Genomic DNA, 17,651 nt, shown 5'->3' on the forward strand with positions numbered 1-17,651 from the left:
ATTTGTCCATACCCTAAAAACAGTCCAAGAACCCCAGTGTGTTGATAAGTCCAATGTGAGTGTCCACCAGTGTATATACAATCCACAGAAAGTGTAATCCAAAGTTTGCAGGTGGTGAATGGAAAGGTGAGCTCTAAAATTAGCAACTCCTCAATCCAACAGTTTGGTGACTGTCCTTTGTTTGTCATGCTGCTCTCTTATACAGTTGTACTTCCTGCTTCCTGTCATGTGTCTAGTCACATGACAGGCCAACCATCCATTTATTAAAGACACATACACTTAAAATGTTAAGAGTAATAAAATGGCCTAAAAAACATGTAAAACACTTAAAACTCTATAATACATGTAAATGATTGTAATAAATAGAGCGGTAAAACACGTCTTTCTAAAAGCCAGCATATTATATAAATAGTGAAGAAAAGGCAAAAGCTTACAGCACCTGGTATTCCCAGGCGGTCTCCCATCCAAGTACTAACCAGGCCCGACGCTGCTTAGCTTCCGAGATCAGACGAGGTCGGGCGCTCTCAGCGCGGTATGGCCATAAGCGAGGGCTGCTCCAAAAAGTGGGCTATTTAAAGATCAGCCTCCGTAAAAGCCAGCATATTATATAAATAGTGAAGAAAAGGCAAAAGCTTACAGCACCTGGTATTCCCAGGCGGTCTCCCATCCAAGTACTAACCAGGCCCGACGCTGCTTAGCTTCCGAGATCAGACGAGATCGGGCGCTCTCAGCGCGGTATGGCCATAAGCGAGGGCTGCTCCAAAAAGTGGGCTATTTAAAGATCAGCCTCCGTAAAAGCCAGCATATTATATAAATAGTGAAGAAAAGGCAAAAGCTTACAGCACCTGGTATTCCCAGGCGGTCTCCCATAAAAGTGTAACAATCGGCCTTATCAGCCGAGTTACAAGACTAAAATGGGGTCCGATTTAACTGTGAGAGATGACTAGTGGTTAAAAGAATGAGACATAAAAGAAAATTGGTTTAAATAGATTTGGTGTATTTACAAGGTTCACATAAAAGACTTTAAAACAACACGATAAAACTAGGTAAACTCTGTTAAAAGAATACAGTTCATTTGTCCATACCCTAAAAACAGGTAAACTCTGTTAAAAGAATACAGTTCATTTGTCCATACCCTAAAAACAGTCCAAGAACCCCAGTGTGTTGATAAGTCCAATGTGAGTGTCCACCAGTGTATATACAATCCACAGAAAGTGTAATCCAAAGTTTGCAGGTGGTGAATGGAAAGGTGAGCTCTAAAATTAGCAACTCCTCAATCCAACAGTTTGGTGACTGTCCTTTGTTTGTCATGCTGCTCTCTTATACAGTTGTACTTCCTGCTTCCTGTCATGTGTCTAGTCACATGACAGGCCAACCATCCATTTATTAAAGACACATACACTTAAAATGTTAAGAGTAATAAAATGGCCTAAAAAACATGTAAAACACTTAAAACTCTATAATACATGTAAATGATTGTAATAAATAGAGCGGTAAAACACGTCTTTCTAAAAGCCAGCATATTATATAAATAGTGAAGAAAAGGCAAAAGCTTACAGCACCTGGTATTCCCAGGCGGTCTCCCATCCAAGTACTAACCAGGCCCGACGCTGCTTAGCTTCCGAGATCAGACGAGGTCGGGCGCTCTCAGCGCGGTATGGCCATAAGCGAGGGCTGCTCCAAAAAGTGGGCTATTTAAAGATCAGCCTCCGTAAAAGCCAGCATATTATATAAATAGTGAAGAAAAGGCAAACGCTTACAGCACCTGGTATTCCCAGGCGGTCTCCCATCCAAGTACTAACCAGGCCCGACGCTGCTTAGCTTCCGAGATCAGACGAGATAGGGCGCTCTCAGCGCGGTATGGCCATAAGCGAGGGCTGCTCCAAAAAGTGGGCTATTTAAAGATCAGCCTCCGTAAAAGCCAGCATATTATATAAATAGTGAAGAAAAGGCAAAAGCTTACAGCACCTGGTATTCCCAGGCGGTCTCCCATAAAAGTGTAACAATCGGCCTTATCAGCCGAGTTACAAGACTAAAATGAGGTCAGATTTAACTGTGAGAGATGACTAGTGGTTAAAAGAATGAGACATAAAAGAAAATTGGTTTAAATAGATTTGGTGTATTTACAAGGTTCACATCAAAGACTTTAAAACAACACGATACAACTAGGTGAACTCTGTTAAAAGAATACAGTTCATTTGTCCATACCCTAAAAACAGGTAAACTCTGTTAAAAGAATACAGTTCATTTGTCCATACCCTAAAAACAGTCCAAGAACCCCAGTGTGTTGATCAGTCCAATGTGAGTGTCCACCAGTGTATATACAATCCACAGAAAGTGTAATCCAAAGTTTGCAGGTGGTGAATGGAAAGGTGAGCTCTAAAATTAGCAACTCCTCAATCCAACAGTTTGGTGACTGTCCTTTGTTTGTCATGCTGCTCTCTTATACAGTTGTACTTCCTGCTTCCTGTCATGTGTCTAGTCACATGACAGGCCAACCATCCATTTATTAAAGACACATACACTTAAAATGTTAAGAGTAATAAAATGGCCTAAAAAACATGTAAAACACTTAAAACTCTATAATACATGTAAATGATTGTAATAAATAGAGCGGTAAAACATGTCTTTCTAAAAGCCAGCATATTATATAAATAGTGAAGAAAAGGCAAAAGCTTACAGCACCTGGTATTCCCAGGCGGTCTCCCATCCAAGTACTAACCAGGCCCGACGCTGCTTAGCTTCCGAGATCAGACGAGATCGGGCGCTCTCAGCGCGGTATGGCCATAAGCGAGGACTGCTCCAAAAAGTGGGCTATTTAAAGATCAGCCTCCGTAAAAGCCAGCATATTATATAAATAGTGAAGAAAAGGCAAAAGCTTACAGCACCTGGTATTCCCAGGCGGTCTCCCATAAAAGTGTAACAATCGGCCTTATCAGCCGAGTTACAAGACTAAAATGAGGTCAGATTTAACTGTGAGAGATGACTAGTGGTTAAAAGAATGAGACATAAAAGAAAATTGGTTTAAATAGATTTGGTGTATTTACAAGGTTCACATCAAAGACTTTAAAACAACACGATACAACTAGGTGAACTCTGTTAAAAGAATACAGTTCATTTGTCCATACCCTAAAAACAGGTAAACTCTGTTAAAAGAATACAGTTCATTTGTCCATACCCTAAAAACAGTCCAAGAACCCCAGTGTGTTGATCAGTCCAATGTGAGTGTCCACCAGTGTATATACAATCCACAGAAAGTGTAATCCAAAGTTTGCAGGTGGTGAATGGAAAGGTGAGCTCTAAAATTAGCAACTCCTCAATCCAACAGTTTGGTGACTGTCCTTTGTTTGTCATGCTGCTCTCTTATACAGTTGTACTTCCTGCTTCCTGTCATGTGTCTAGTCACATGACAGGCCAACCATCCATTTATTAAAGACACATACACTTAAAATGTTAAGAGTAATAAAATGGCCTAAAAAACATGTAAAACACTTAAAACTCTATAATACATGTAAATGATTGTAATAAATAGAGCGGTAAAACACGTCTTTCTAAAAGCCAGCATATTATATAAATAGTGAAGAAAAGGCAAAAGCTTACAGCACCTGGTATTCCCAGACGGTCTCCCATCCAAGTACTAACCAGGCCCGACGCTGCTTAGCTTCCGAGATCAGACGAGATCGGGCGCTCTCAGCGCGGTATGGCCATAAGCAAGGGCTGCTCCAAAAAGTGGGCTATTTAAAGATCAGCCTCCGTAAAAGCCAGCATATTATATAAATAGTGAAGAAAAGGCAAAAGCTTACAGCACCTGGTATTCCCAGGCGGTCTCCCATCCAAGTACTAACCAGGCCCGACGCTGCTTAGCTTCCGAGATCAGACGAGATCGGGCGCTCTCAGCGCAGTACGGCCATAAGCGAGGGCTGCTCCAAAAAGTGGGCTATTTAAAGATCAGCCTCCGTAAAAGCCAGCATATTATATAAATAGTGAAGAAAAGGCAAACGCTTACAGCACCTGGTATTCCCAGGCGGTCTCCCATCCAAGTACTAACCAGGCCCGACGCTGCTTAGCTTCCGAGATCAGACGAGATCGGGTGCTCTCAGCGCGGTATGGCCATAAGCGAGGGCTGCTCCAAAAAGTGGGCTATTTAAAGATCAGCCTCCGTAAAAGCCAGCATATTATATAAATAGTGAAGAAAAGGCAAAAGCTTACAGCACCTGGTATTCCCAGGCGGTCTCCCATAAAAGTGTAACAATCGGCCTTATCAGCCGAGTTACAAGACTAAAATGGGGTCAGATTTAACTGTGAGAGATGACTAGTGGTTAAAAGAATGAGACATAAAAGAAAATTGGTTTAAATAGATTTGGTGTATTTACAAGGTTCACATAAAAGACTTTAAAACAACACGATAAAACTAGGTAAACTCTGTTAAAAGAATACAGTTCATTTGTCCATACCCTAAAAACAGGTAAACTCTGTTAAAAGAATACAGTTCATTTGTCCATACCCTAAAAACAGTCCAAGAACCCCAGTGTGTTGATAAGTCCAATGTGAGTGTCCACCAGTGTATATACAATCCACAGAAAGTGTAATCCAAAGTTTGCAGGTGGTGAATGGAAAGGTGAGCTCTAAAATTAGCAACTCCTCAATCCAACAGTTTGGTGACTGTCCTTTGTTTGTCATGCTGCTCTCTTATACAGTTGTACTTCCTGCTTCCTGTCATGTGTCTAGTCACATGACAGGCCAACCATCCATTTATTAAAGACACATACACTTAAAATGTTAAGAGTAATAAAATGGCCTAAAAAACATGTAAAACACTTAAAACTCTATAATACATGTAAATGATTGTAATAAATAGAGCGGTAAAACACGTCTTTCTAAAAGCCAGCATATTATATAAATAGTGAAGAAAAGGCAAAAGCTTACAGCACCTGGTATTCCCAGGCGGTCTCCCATCCAAGTACTAACCAGGCCCGACGCTGCTTAGCTTCCGAGATCAGACGAGATCGGGCGCTCTCAGCGCGGTATGGCCATAAGCGAGGGCTGCTCCAAAAAGTGGGCTATTTAAAGATCAGCCTCCGTAAAAGCCAGCATATTATATAAATAGTGAAGAAAAGGCAAAAGCTTACAGCACCTGGTATTCCCAGGCGGTCTCCCATCCAAGTACTAACCAGGCCCGACGCTGCTTAGCTTCCGAGATCAGACGAGATCGGGCGCTCTTTTTTTTTTTTTTTTTTTTTTTTCCCATCTAAGTACTAACCAGGCCCGACGCTGCTTTGCTTCCGAGATCAGACGAGATCGGGCGCTCTTTTTTTTTTTTTTTTTTTTTTTATTACATTTGAGCATATACAATTCATCATCCACAAAATACATCAAAATCAAAACATCAATTTTCTGGCATTTCAATCCAATTTCCTTTTAACACTTCCTCCACTTGTTTTGAAAATATTTTGTAAAACAGCATCTCTTTTTTTTCCATTTTAAAATAATTCCACAGTGTTAAAATGTACTCCTCAACCTTACATTTAAATAATCTCCACAGATCTAATACACACCCTTTACTCTTTCCTAAATTCCTCCTTTTCCATATAGCACTTTTCGCCAAAACCAATAACAACTCTATCACTTTTTTATTCTTGCATTTTTCCTTCACTCCCAAAATTAAAGTTTGATTCCAGTCACTCTCTTCTTTCCCATCCCTTAAACTCTTAATCATTTTCTTTAACATTTGAAAAAATGTTTCCAATTTTTCACAAAATAAAAACAAATGTAGAATACCTTCATCCAGTTTTTTACATATTTTACAAATGGCATCACTTTCCTTCCCCATTATACAAAGCCTCATTTCCGAAAAAATCACATTATGTCTGATAAAATAGTCTAGACACTCCAAATCTGTACTTACAATCCCACTTCTTATATTCTTCCAAATATCATTCTCTTCAATTCCATTAAAATGTCTCAACCACATTTGATTTGCATTGGGTTTCTTAAAAATATATTTTTTAAAACATTGATAAAACATCCTTACATTACACAATCTCAAATCCACCATTTTGTCTTCCATTTTCATATACACATCAACTTTGCTTTCTGTTTCTTCTCTTTTTTTAATTTCTTCCAACCACTCTTTTGGTACTGCACTTTTAACTTCATCATATTGTTTTTCCAGACTAGCCACACTATATTCTTCTTTTTCTTCTTCCATAGCATCTATGATCACTTGTAACGGCAAAAATCCATCTTTAAATTCATACAACACATCTTTGACTTGCCTTATCCCTACTTCCCACCATTTCTTAAAAAATAAAACTTGTCCATTAAAAACAATGTTACTGTTCAAGAAAATAGGTTGATTGAGGACCGTTTTTCTCCCAAATGGCTTAAAATCAATCTCCTTGAGAAAAAAACCCCAAGCAACTAAAACCTCTTTATAAAAATTTGGTATCCCCTCCATCATCCAATTTTTGAGTTTCATCCATAAAATGTTATCATTTAAAAATACATTCCCACATTTTGCTAAAAAATGTTTCATTGTAATTTTCCAATCTCCCTTTTTATCCATGTCCAAATATTTTTTAACCACCTTGACTCTCATACTTTTCTTTTTTAATTCTATATCAACAAGTCCCAACCCTCCCTCTTCTGGCCTTCCAATGAGTGTGTGGTATGCTATTCTTGGGGGTTTTTTCTCCCATATAAAATCCATAATATATTCTTTTACTCTTTTTTCCACCCATTTTGGCATTGAAACCACTGATAAAATGTACCACATTTTGGTTAACATTAAAACATTCGCTATTAAAACCTTCCCTTTCAAATTCAAAATTCTTTTTTGCCAAAAATTCAATCTGTTTTTCATTGCACCTATAACCTCTTCCCACATTCTGTCTGTTGCACTCTTCTCATCTTTACCTAGCGTTACTCCTAAAATCTTCATTTCTTGTACTTCTTTAAAACCCAGAACCTCTTTTAAATCAGACACTTCTCCAAATCTCATATAAACAGTTTTTTCCTCATTTACTTTTGCTCCTGTACCTTTACAAAACCTTGTCACCCTTTCCATTACATTTTCAACACTTTTATAATCTTCCACAATTAGTGTAGTGTCATCTGCATATTGAAATACTTTTGTTTCTTCTAGTCCCTCCTCAATTTTTATCCCTTTTATTTCTTTATCTTTTTGAATTAACATCCCTAGTGGTTCTGCTATCAGCGTATATAGCTGTGCTGATAATGGACATCCTTGTCTAATGGATCTTGTGACATTAAAAGGATTGGTTAAAAAGCCGTTACATTTTACTCTTGTCATTATATTTCTATATAAAATCCTTAACCACTCTTTAAAATTCTCCCCAAAACCAAAATGATCTAAAATCGAAAATAAAAACTCATGCTCCACTCTATCGAAAGCCTTCTCGAAGTCTAGGCTAATTATATATCCTTTCCTATTATTTTCCTTTAAAATACTCATTATGTCTCGTATACCACTTGTTGTATCCGCTATATCCCTCCCTGTCACCCCGTAGGCCTGGTTTGTCTCAATTATTTTTGGTAAGACATTCTTCAATCTACTTGATAAAATTTTAGCTAAAATCTTCAAATCTGCATTCAACATTGTAATCGGCCTATAATTCTTCAAACTCTTATTATCACCTTTTCTTTTATAAATCAACTTCATTAGTCCCATACTCATTCTTTGATCCAGCTCTTTTTTCTTAAATATTTCATCATACACTTCTTTTAAGATCTTACTTATTTCCTTCTTAAAAATCTTATAAAATTCATTCACTATTCCATCTATTCCCGGACTTTTGTTACTTTTTAGACTTTCTATCGCTTGTATTATCTCTTCTTCCTTTATTTCCTCGTCACAGTCTTTTTTGTCTTCTTCTTCTACTCTCGCTTTGATATGTTGCAGTAAGTAATTTTTGTTTTCCTCTTCTATACCTTCCTCTCTAAACAAGTCTTCATAAAAAATCCTTACTTCATTTAAGAGTAACTCTGTTCCTATTATGGACTCTTCATCTTTGTTTTTTAGTTCTTTTATTGTATCTGCCCTTCCCCTTCTTCTTTCTAGGTCAAAAAAAAATTTAGTACATTTTTCCCCTTCTATTGTGTATCTAGCTTTGCTCCTTAGTCTTGCCCCTTGACATTTTTCCTCTTCCATTTTCTTAAGCTTCTCTTCTAACTCTACTATTTTTTGAATATCCATTACCTTTTCCTTTGTTTCTTTTCTTAAACTTTCTCTAATTCCCTGTTCTTTAGCATTTTTGGCTTTTCTCATACCTTTACTAAATTCAATTGAATACTTCTTTATTTCATATTTTACATTTTCCCACCATATTCGTTTGTCTTCCCCATACATGCCATCCTTCTTTTCCTGTTCCATTAAATCATATATTCCCAATTTGTAATTCTCATCTTTTAAAATTCCAGAATTTAAAATCCACACCCCTGGTCCTTTATCCTCCTTGTTAAAATCTATTTTCCACCTTATCATCTTGTGATCGCTAAAACTAGTGTCACTATAAACAATATCATCAATAAAATAATCTATATCCCTTGTACTTAAAATAAAATCAATTCTCGTTTGATTCAAAAAGTTACCAACCAAGCTCCTTCTAGTAAATTCTTTTTTGTTTTCATGTCTCTCCCTCCACACATCAGTCATGTTTCTTTCTTCCATTAAAGATACCAGCTCTTTTCTTCCCATGTCTGTTCTAAAAACCATTCCCTCCGCTATATCTCTTTTACTAAACACAGTGTTAAAATCTCCTACAATTATTACTGACTTCCATTTATCTATTATTCCTCTAATGTTTTCAAAAAACTCCCTTTTTTCTTTCTCTTCTGTTGGCGCATGAACATTCATTAAAATAAACTCTTTTTCCCCATGACTTATTTCAACAGCATTACATTTTCCTTTTCCATCATTATATATTTCTTTCACTTTGCAGTCAATATCATTTCTTATTAAAATCGCCACTCCACTTCCTAACTTTACATCTCCATTACTATAAAACATTTCACCATTCCACATCTTTTTGACATTGTCAATTACCTCCTTTTTCCAGTTCGTTTCCTGAAATACAATAATGTCTTCTTTCTTGCATAGTTCTAGAGTATTTTTCAGTTTGTTCATATTCATTAATCCTCTTGCATTCCAGCATACAAAATTTAAAACCATACTGTACAAAATAAATAATTAAAAACAGTCATTCTTGATTATCTTCTCCATCTTCCCCACTCAACACCTCAATTTTATTCTCTGAATACTTAAGTCTTTTCCTTTTTGCCATTTCCAAATTAGGTATTACCTTCAGTTGTTTTCTCCGTGGCATTATTCCCAGTCCTCTGTCCTTTTGGTTCTTTATTCCTTCCTCTCCTGTCAGTTCTACTACAATCAGTTCTCCTCCCCTTGATAGTGTTTCTTCCGCTGATTTCTCTTCCTCCATTCTTTCCTCCTGATCTTCTGCTTCCTGTTGCTCTTCTTTTTCTTGTTCTTTACTAGTCCCATGTCCCTCTCTTCCAGTTATCTCGTACTGCTCTTCCTCTTCATTTGTTTCTTGGGTTTCTGTAGTGTTGTTATGCATCTGCCTGTTCATTTGTTGCTCCTCCTCTTCCTCGTTGTTCTGCATCCAGCATTCACATTTGTTTAGCGTTTTAAAGCAGTCTGGACACTTCACTGCATTGCATTCCCGTGCAAAATGACCATGCTCCTCACATTTGCGACACTTAAAGTCTGGACAGTCCTTCAGGAAATGCTCCGGGCTCATACACAACCGGCAGGTTTTAACCTGCTTATTGTGTATCACCCGAAAATGCTGAGTTCCTTCTGCTGTCTCAAACCGCGTACTATATGGGAGCGACGCCACCTCTCTTGGGAATTTAGCTTTGATGAACCTTGTTCCATCTTCAATATCCGTACCTGGATAACATCTCCTCTTCATACTTGAGACAGGGATAACTCCCCACCCCTCCAGTTTCGTTATGATGTCGTCGTCACTCAGATAGACGGGTATATGCATAAATGACACCACATACTCCCTGTCTTCCAACTTCCTCACTTCACAAATGTGTCCATTGATATCCAGTCCATTTAACAGTTCATCACAACATTCCTCAGATTCCATTGTTACCTCATATTGTTTCTGTTGTTTCGGGCGCACCGCCAAAATTCCCTTCACACCGATTTTCTTCGTTATTGCTTTAATGATACACTCTGCATTGCCATCTCTTGTTTCACTCACATCAATAGTTATTGTTGCCTCTTTCCTGTATAGCCTCTTTGTGCTGCTTATGATCCTTTCTCGTTGTCCTAATTCAGTCCTTTGTTCTTTTGCCATCTCTGTCTCTGCCGCCATTTCCTTGTTACTGCCGTGTAGTCCGTCCGAATCACTCATACTTGCGAAAAAACAACAAACACAAACCACTTCCCAGACAGCACACGGCTGCTGGTTAGTGGTTTAAAACAAAAAAACGTACTAACACAAACCAAATCTTATTTTCACTCACACTAACCAAATAAATCGAGAAGGTAAGAGAATCTCTCTTTCCAAACTGCAGTCACACACTTCCTGGTTTGCTCTAGGGCGCTGTCAGGGTGGTGTGGCCATAAGCGAGGGCTGCTCCAAAAAGTGGGCTATTTAAAGATCAGCCTCCGTAAAAGCCAGCATATTATATAAATAGTGAAGAAAAGGCAAAAGCTTACAGCACCTGGTATTCCCAGGCGGTCTCCCATAAAAGTGTAACAATCGGCCTTATCAGCCGAGTTACAAGACTAAAATGGGGTCCGATTTAACTGTGAGAGATGACTAGTGGTTAAAAGAATGAGACATAAAAGAAAATTGGTTTAAATAGATTTGGTGTATTTACAAGGTTCACATAAAAGACTTTAAAACAACACGATAAAACTAGGTAAACTCTGTTAAAAGAATACAGTTCATTTGTCCATACCCTAAAAACAGGTAAACTCTGTTAAAAGAATACAGTTCATTTGTCCATACCCTAAAAACAGTCCAAGAACCCCAGTGTGTTGATAAGTCCAATGTGAGTGTCCACCAGTGTATATACAATCCACAGAAAGTGTAATCCAAAGTTTGCAGGTGGTGAATGGAAAGGTGAGCTCTAAAATTAGCAACTCCTCAATCCAACAGTTTGGTGACTGTCCTTTGTTTGTCATGCTGCTCTCTTATACAGTTGTACTTCCTGCTTCCTGTCATGTGTCTAGTCACATGACAGGCCAACCATCCATTTATTAAAGACACATACACTTAAAATGTTAAGAGTAATAAAATGGCCTAAAAAACATGTAAAACACTTAAAACTCTATAATACATGTAAATGATTGTAATAAATAGAGCGGTAAAACACGTCTTTCTAAAAGCCAGCATATTATATAAATAGTGAAGAAAAGGCAAAAGCTTACAGCACCTGGTATTCCCAGGCGGTCTCCCATCCAAGTACTAACCAGGCCCGACGCTGCTTAGCTTCCGAGATCAGACGAGGTCGGGCGCTCTCAGCGCGGTATGGCCATAAGCGAGGGCTGCTCCAAAAAGTGGGCTATTTAAAGATCAGCCTCCGTAAAAGCCAGCATATTATATAAATAGTGAAGAAAAGGCAAACGCTTACAGCACCTGGTATTCCCAGGCGGTCTCCCATCCAAGTACTAACCAGGCCCGACGCTGCTTAGCTTCCGAGATCAGACGAGATCGGGTGCTCTCAGCGCGGTATGGCCATAAGCGAGGGCTGCTCCAAAAAGTGGGCTATTTAAAGATCAGCCTCCGTAAAAGCCAGCATATTATATAAATAGTGAAGAAAAGGCAAAAGCTTACAGCACCTGGTATTCCCAGGCGGTCTCCCATAAAAGTGTAACAATCGGCCTTATCAGCCGAGTTACAAGACTAAAATGGGGTCAGATTTAACTGTGAGAGATGACTAGTGGTTAAAAGAATGAGACATAAAAGAAAATTGGTTTAAATAGATTTGGTGTATTTACAAGGTTCACATAAAAGACTTTAAAACAACACGATAAAACTAGGTAAACTCTGTTAAAAGAATACAGTTCATTTGTCCATACCCTAAAAACAGGTAAACTCTGTTAAAAGAATACAGTTCATTTGTCCATACCCTAAAAACAGTCCAAGAACCCCAGTGTGTTGATAAGTCCAATGTGAGTGTCCACCAGTGTATATACAATCCACAGAAAGTGTAATCCAAAGTTTGCAGGTGGTGAATGGAAAGGTGAGCTCTAAAATTAGCAACTCCTCAATCCAACAGTTTGGTGACTGTCCTTTGTTTGTCGTGCTGCTCTCTTATACAGTTGTACTTCCTGCTTCCTGTCATGTGTCTAGTCACATGACAGGCCAACCATCCATTTATTAAAGACACATACACTTAAAATGTTAAGAGTAATAAAATGGCCTAAAAAACATGTAAAACACTTAAAACTCTATAATACATGTAAATGATTGTAATAAATAGAGCGGTAAAACACGTCTTTCTAAAAGCCAGCATATTATATAAATAGTGAAGAAAAGGCAAAAGCTTACAGCACCTGGTATTCCCAGGCGGTCTCCCATCCAAGTACTAACCAGGCCCGACGCTGCTTAGCTTCCGAGATCAGACGAGATCGGGCGCTCTCAGCGCGGTATGGCCATAAGCGAGGGCTGCTCCAAAAAGTGGGCTATTTAAAGATCAGCCTCCGTAAAAGCCAGCATATTATATAAATAGTGAAGAAAAGGCAAAAGCTTACAGCACCTGGTATTCCCAGGCGGTCTCCCATAAAAGTGTAACAATCGGCCTTATCAGCCGAGTTACAAGACTAAAATGGGGTCCGATTTAACTGTGAGAGATGACTAGTGGTTAAAAGAATGAGACATAAAAGAAAATTGGTTTAAATAGATTTGGTGTATTTACAAGGTTCACATAAAAGACTTTAAAACAACACGATAAAACTAGGTAAACTCTGTTAAAAGAATACAGTTCATTTGTCCATACCCTAAAAACAGGTAAACTCTGTTAAAAGAATACAGTTCATTTGTCCATACCCTAAAAACAGTCCAAGAACCCCAGTGTGTTGATAAGTCCAATGTGAGTGTCCACCAGTGTATATACAATCCACAGAAAGTGTAATCCAAAGTTTGCAGGTGGTGAATGGAAAGGTGAGCTCTAAAATTAGCAACTCCTCAATCCAACAGTTTGGTGACTGTCCTTTGTTTGTCATGCTGCTCTCTTATACAGTTGTACTTCCTGCTTCCTGTCATGTGTCTAGTCACATGACAGGCCAACCATCCATTTATTAAAGACACATACACTTAAAATGTTAAGAGTAATAAAATGGCCTAAAAAACATGTAAAACACTTAAAACTCTATAATACATGTAAATGATTGTAATAAATAGAGCGGTAAAACACGTCTTTCTAAAAGCCAGCATATTATATAAATAGTGAAGAAAAGGCAAAAGCTTACAGCACCTGGTATTCCCAGGCGGTCTCCCATCCAAGTACTAACCAGGCCCGACGCTGCTTAGCTTCCGAGATCAGACGAGATCGGGCGCTCTCAGCGCGGTATGGCCATAAGCGAGGACTGCTCCAAAAAGTGGGCTATTTAAAGATCAGCCTCCGTAAAAGCCAGCATATTATATAAATAGTGAAGAAAAGGCAAAAGCTTACAGCACCTGGTATTCCCAGGCGGTCTCCCATAAAAGTGTAACAATCGGCCTTATCAGCCGAGTTACAAGACTAAAATGAGGTCAGATTTAACTGTGAGAGATGACTAGTGGTTAAAAGAATGAGACATAAAAGAAAATTGGTTTAAATAGATTTGGTGTATTTACAAGGTTCACATCAAAGACTTTAAAACAACACGATACAACTAGGTGAACTCTGTTAAAAGAATACAGTTCATTTGTCCATACCCTAAAAACAGGTAAACTCTGTTAAAAGAATACAGTTCATTTGTCCATACCCTAAAAACAGTCCAAGAACCCCAGTGTGTTGATCAGTCCAATGTGAGTGTCCACCAGTGTATATACAATCCACAGAAAGTGTAATCCAAAGTTTGCAGGTGGTGAATGGAAAGGTGAGCTCTAAAATTAGCAACTCCTCAATCCAACAGTTTGGTGACTGTCCTTTGTTTGTCATGCTGCTCTCTTATACAGTTGTACTTCCTGCTTCCTGTCATGTGTCTAGTCACATGACAGGCCAACCATCCATTTATTAAAGACACATACACTTAAAATGTTAAGAGTAATAAAATGGCCTAAAAAACATGTAAAACACTTAAAACTCTATAATACATGTAAATGATTGTAATAAATAGAGCGGTAAAACACGTCTTTCTAAAAGCCAGCATATTATATAAATAGTGAAGAAAAGGCAAAAGCTTACAGCACCTGGTATTCCCAGACGGTCTCCCATCCAAGTACTAACCAGGCCCGACGCTGCTTAGCTTCCGAGATCAGACGAGATCGGGCGCTCTCAGCGCGGTATGGCCATAAGCAAGGGCTGCTCCAAAAAGTGGGCTATTTAAAGATCAGCCTCCGTAAAAGCCAGCATATTATATAAATAGTGAAGAAAAGGCAAAAGCTTACAGCACCTGGTATTCCCAGGCGGTCTCCCATCCAAGTACTAACCAGGCCCGACGCTGCTTAGCTTCCGAGATCAGACGAGATCGGGCGCTCTCAGCGCAGTACGGCCATAAGCGAGGGCTGCTCCAAAAAGTGGGCTATTTAAAGATCAGCCTCCGTAAAAGCCAGCATATTATATAAATAGTGAAGAAAAGGCAAACGCTTACAGCACCTGGTATTCCCAGGCGGTCTCCCATCCAAGTACTAACCAGGCCCGACGCTGCTTAGCTTCCGAGATCAGACGAGATCGGGTGCTCTCAGCGCGGTATGGCCATAAGCGAGGGCTGCTCCAAAAAGTGGGCTATTTAAAGATCAGCCTCCGTAAAAGCCAGCATATTATATAAATAGTGAAGAAAAGGCAAAAGCTTACAGCACCTGGTATTCCCAGGCGGTCTCCCATAAAAGTGTAACAATCGGCCTTATCAGCCGAGTTACAAGACTAAAATGGGGTCAGATTTAACTGTGAGAGATGACTAGTGGTTAAAAGAATGAGACATAAAAGAAAATTGGTTTAAATAGATTTGGTGTATTTACAAGGTTCACATAAAAGACTTTAAAACAACACGATAAAACTAGGTAAACTCTGTTAAAAGAATACAGTTCATTTGTCCATACCCTAAAAACAGGTAAACTCTGTTAAAAGAATACAGTTCATTTGTCCATACCCTAAAAACAGTCCAAGAACCCCAGTGTGTTGATAAGTCCAATGTGAGTGTCCACCAGTGTATATACAATCCACAGAAAGTGTAATCCAAAGTTTGCAGGTGGTGAATGGAAAGGTGAGCTCTAAAATTAGCAACTCCTCAATCCAACAGTTTGGTGACTGTCCTTTGTTTGTCATGCTGCTCTCTTATACAGTTGTACTTCCTGCTTCCTGTCATGTGTCTAGTCACATGACAGGCCAACCATCCATTTATTAAAGACACATACACTTAAAATGTTAAGAGTAATAAAATGGCCTAAAAAACATGTAAAACACTTAAAACTCTATAATACATGTAAATGATTGTAATAAATAGAGCGGTAAAACACGTCTTTCTAAAAGCCAGCATATTATATAAATAGTGAAGAAAAGGCAAAAGCTTACAGCACCTGGTATTCCCAGGCGGTCTCCCATCCAAGTACTAACCAGGCCCGACGCTGCTTAGCTTCCGAGATCAGACGAGATCGGGCGCTCTCAGCGCGGTATGGCCATAAGCGAGGGCTGCTCCAAAAAGTGGGCTATTTAAAGATCAGCCTCCGTAAAAGCCAGCATATTATATAAATAGTGAAGAAAAGGCAAAAGCTTACAGCACCTGGTATTCCCAGGCGGTCTCCCATCCAAGTACTAACCAGGCCCGACGCTGCTTAGCTTCCGAGATCAGACGAGATCGGGCGCTCTTTTTTTTTTTTTTTTTTTTTTTTCCCATCTAAGTACTAACCAGGCCCGACGCTGCTTTGCTTCCGAGATCAGACGAGATCGGGCGCTCTTTTTTTTTTTTTTTTTTTTTTTTATTACATTTGAGCATATACAATTCATCATCCACAAAATACATCAAAATCAAAACATCAATTTTCTGGCATTTCAATCCAATTTCCTTTTAACACTTCCTCCACTTGTTTTGAAAATATTTTGTAAAACAGCATCTCTTTTTTTTCCATTTTAAAATAATTCCACAGTGTTAAAATGTACTCCTCAACCTTACATTTAAATAATCTCCACAGATCTAATACACACCCTTTACTCTTTCCTAAATTCCTCCTTTTCCATATAGCACTTTTCGCCAAAACCAATAACAACTCTATCACTTTTTTATTCTTGCATTTTTCCTTCACTCCCAAAATTAAAGTTTGATTCCAGTCACTCTCTTCTTTCCCATCCCTTAAACTCTTAATCATTTTCTTTAACATTTGAAAAAATGTTTCCAATTTTTCACAAAATAAAAACAAATGTAGAATACCTTCATCCAGTTTTTTACATATTTTACAAATGGCATCACTTTCCTTCCCCATTATACAAAGCCTCATTTCCGAAAAAATCACATTATGTCTGATAAAATAGTCTAGACACTCCAAATCTGTACTTACAATCCCACTTCTTATATTCTTCCAAATATCATTCTCTTCAATTCCATTAAAATGTCTCAACCACATTTGATTTGCATTGGGTTTCTTAAAAATATATTTTTTAAAACATTGATAAAACATCCTTACATTACACAATCTCAAATCCACCATTTTGTCTTCCATTTTCATATACACATCAACTTTGCTTTCTGTTTCTTCTCTTTTTTTAATTTCTTCCAACCACTCTTTTGGTACTGCACTTTTAACTTCATCATATTGTTTTTCCAGACTAGCCACACTATATTCTTCTTTTTCTTCTTCCATAGCATCTATGATCACTTGTAACGGCAAAAATCCATCTTTAAATTCATACAACACATCTTTGACTTGCCTTATCCCTACTTCCCACCATTTCTTAAAAAATAAAACTTGTCCATTAAAAACAATGTTACTGTTCAAGAAAATAGGTTGATTGAGGACCGTTTTTCTCCCAAATGGCTTAAAATCAATCTCCTTGAGAAAAAAACCCCAAGCAACTAAAACCTCTTTATAAAAATTTGGTATCCCCTCCATCATCCAATTTTTGAGTTTCATCCATAAAATGTTATCATTTAAAAATACATTCCCACATTTTGCTAAAAAATGTTTCATTGTAATTTTCCAATCTCCCTTTTTATCCATGTCCAAATATTTTTTAACCACCTTGACTCTCATACTTTTCTTTTTTAATTCTATATCAACAAGTCCCAACCCTCCCTCTTCTGGCCTTCCAATGAGTGTGTGGTATGCTATTCTTGGGGGTTTTTTCTCCCATATAAAATCCATAATATATTCTTTTACTCTTTTTTCCACCCATTTTGGCATTGAAACCACTGATAAAATGTACCACATTTTGGTTAACATTAAAACATTCGCTATTAAAACCTTCCCTTTCAAATTCAAAATTCTTTTTTGCCAAAAATTCAATCTGTT

General features: G+C 38.2%; 17 non-coding genes across 17 annotated transcripts; all 17 read right to left on the minus strand.

Annotated features, from left to right (window-relative positions):
* Window positions 1-427: 427 nt before the first annotated feature.
* On the minus strand, window positions 428-546 carry LOC141306704 (5S ribosomal RNA). Its single transcript, XR_012345662.1, has one exon. It is a non-coding gene; the product is annotated as a 5S ribosomal RNA (ribosomal RNA).
* An 84-nt stretch (window positions 547-630) lies between these two features.
* Window positions 631-749, minus strand: LOC141307419 (5S ribosomal RNA). The gene has a single exon (XR_012346372.1). It is a non-coding gene; the product is annotated as a 5S ribosomal RNA (ribosomal RNA).
* Window positions 750-1,550: 801 nt separating this feature from the next.
* Window positions 1,551-1,669, minus strand: LOC141306705 (5S ribosomal RNA). Its single transcript, XR_012345663.1, has one exon. It is a non-coding gene; the product is annotated as a 5S ribosomal RNA (ribosomal RNA).
* An 84-nt stretch (window positions 1,670-1,753) lies between these two features.
* On the minus strand, window positions 1,754-1,872 carry LOC141307491 (5S ribosomal RNA). Its single transcript, XR_012346444.1, has one exon. It is a non-coding gene; the product is annotated as a 5S ribosomal RNA (ribosomal RNA).
* Window positions 1,873-2,673: 801 nt separating this feature from the next.
* Window positions 2,674-2,792, minus strand: LOC141307431 (5S ribosomal RNA). Its single transcript, XR_012346384.1, has one exon. It is a non-coding gene; the product is annotated as a 5S ribosomal RNA (ribosomal RNA).
* An 801-nt stretch (window positions 2,793-3,593) lies between these two features.
* LOC141305483 (5S ribosomal RNA) lies at window positions 3,594-3,712 on the minus strand. The gene has a single exon (XR_012344447.1). It is a non-coding gene; the product is annotated as a 5S ribosomal RNA (ribosomal RNA).
* Window positions 3,713-3,796: 84 nt separating this feature from the next.
* On the minus strand, window positions 3,797-3,915 carry LOC141307197 (5S ribosomal RNA). The gene has a single exon (XR_012346151.1). It is a non-coding gene; the product is annotated as a 5S ribosomal RNA (ribosomal RNA).
* Window positions 3,916-3,999: 84 nt separating this feature from the next.
* On the minus strand, window positions 4,000-4,118 carry LOC141305527 (5S ribosomal RNA). Its single transcript, XR_012344491.1, has one exon. It is a non-coding gene; the product is annotated as a 5S ribosomal RNA (ribosomal RNA).
* Window positions 4,119-4,919: 801 nt separating this feature from the next.
* Window positions 4,920-5,038, minus strand: LOC141307443 (5S ribosomal RNA). The gene has a single exon (XR_012346396.1). It is a non-coding gene; the product is annotated as a 5S ribosomal RNA (ribosomal RNA).
* A 6,386-nt stretch (window positions 5,039-11,424) lies between these two features.
* Window positions 11,425-11,543, minus strand: LOC141306707 (5S ribosomal RNA). Its single transcript, XR_012345665.1, has one exon. It is a non-coding gene; the product is annotated as a 5S ribosomal RNA (ribosomal RNA).
* An 84-nt stretch (window positions 11,544-11,627) lies between these two features.
* LOC141305539 (5S ribosomal RNA) lies at window positions 11,628-11,746 on the minus strand. Its single transcript, XR_012344503.1, has one exon. It is a non-coding gene; the product is annotated as a 5S ribosomal RNA (ribosomal RNA).
* An 801-nt stretch (window positions 11,747-12,547) lies between these two features.
* Window positions 12,548-12,666, minus strand: LOC141307455 (5S ribosomal RNA). The gene has a single exon (XR_012346408.1). It is a non-coding gene; the product is annotated as a 5S ribosomal RNA (ribosomal RNA).
* Window positions 12,667-13,467: 801 nt separating this feature from the next.
* LOC141307468 (5S ribosomal RNA) lies at window positions 13,468-13,586 on the minus strand. Its single transcript, XR_012346421.1, has one exon. It is a non-coding gene; the product is annotated as a 5S ribosomal RNA (ribosomal RNA).
* An 801-nt stretch (window positions 13,587-14,387) lies between these two features.
* Window positions 14,388-14,506, minus strand: LOC141305484 (5S ribosomal RNA). Its single transcript, XR_012344448.1, has one exon. It is a non-coding gene; the product is annotated as a 5S ribosomal RNA (ribosomal RNA).
* Window positions 14,507-14,590: 84 nt separating this feature from the next.
* Window positions 14,591-14,709, minus strand: LOC141307199 (5S ribosomal RNA). The gene has a single exon (XR_012346153.1). It is a non-coding gene; the product is annotated as a 5S ribosomal RNA (ribosomal RNA).
* Window positions 14,710-14,793: 84 nt separating this feature from the next.
* Window positions 14,794-14,912, minus strand: LOC141305551 (5S ribosomal RNA). The gene has a single exon (XR_012344515.1). It is a non-coding gene; the product is annotated as a 5S ribosomal RNA (ribosomal RNA).
* Window positions 14,913-15,713: 801 nt separating this feature from the next.
* On the minus strand, window positions 15,714-15,832 carry LOC141307481 (5S ribosomal RNA). The gene has a single exon (XR_012346434.1). It is a non-coding gene; the product is annotated as a 5S ribosomal RNA (ribosomal RNA).
* Between the last annotated feature and the right edge of the window lie 1,819 nt (window positions 15,833-17,651).

This window comes from Garra rufa, unplaced genomic scaffold, assembly GCF_049309525.1.
Source record: "Garra rufa unplaced genomic scaffold, GarRuf1.0 hap1_unplaced_002, whole genome shotgun sequence".
NCBI lineage: Eukaryota > Metazoa > Chordata > Actinopteri > Cypriniformes > Cyprinidae > Garra > Garra rufa.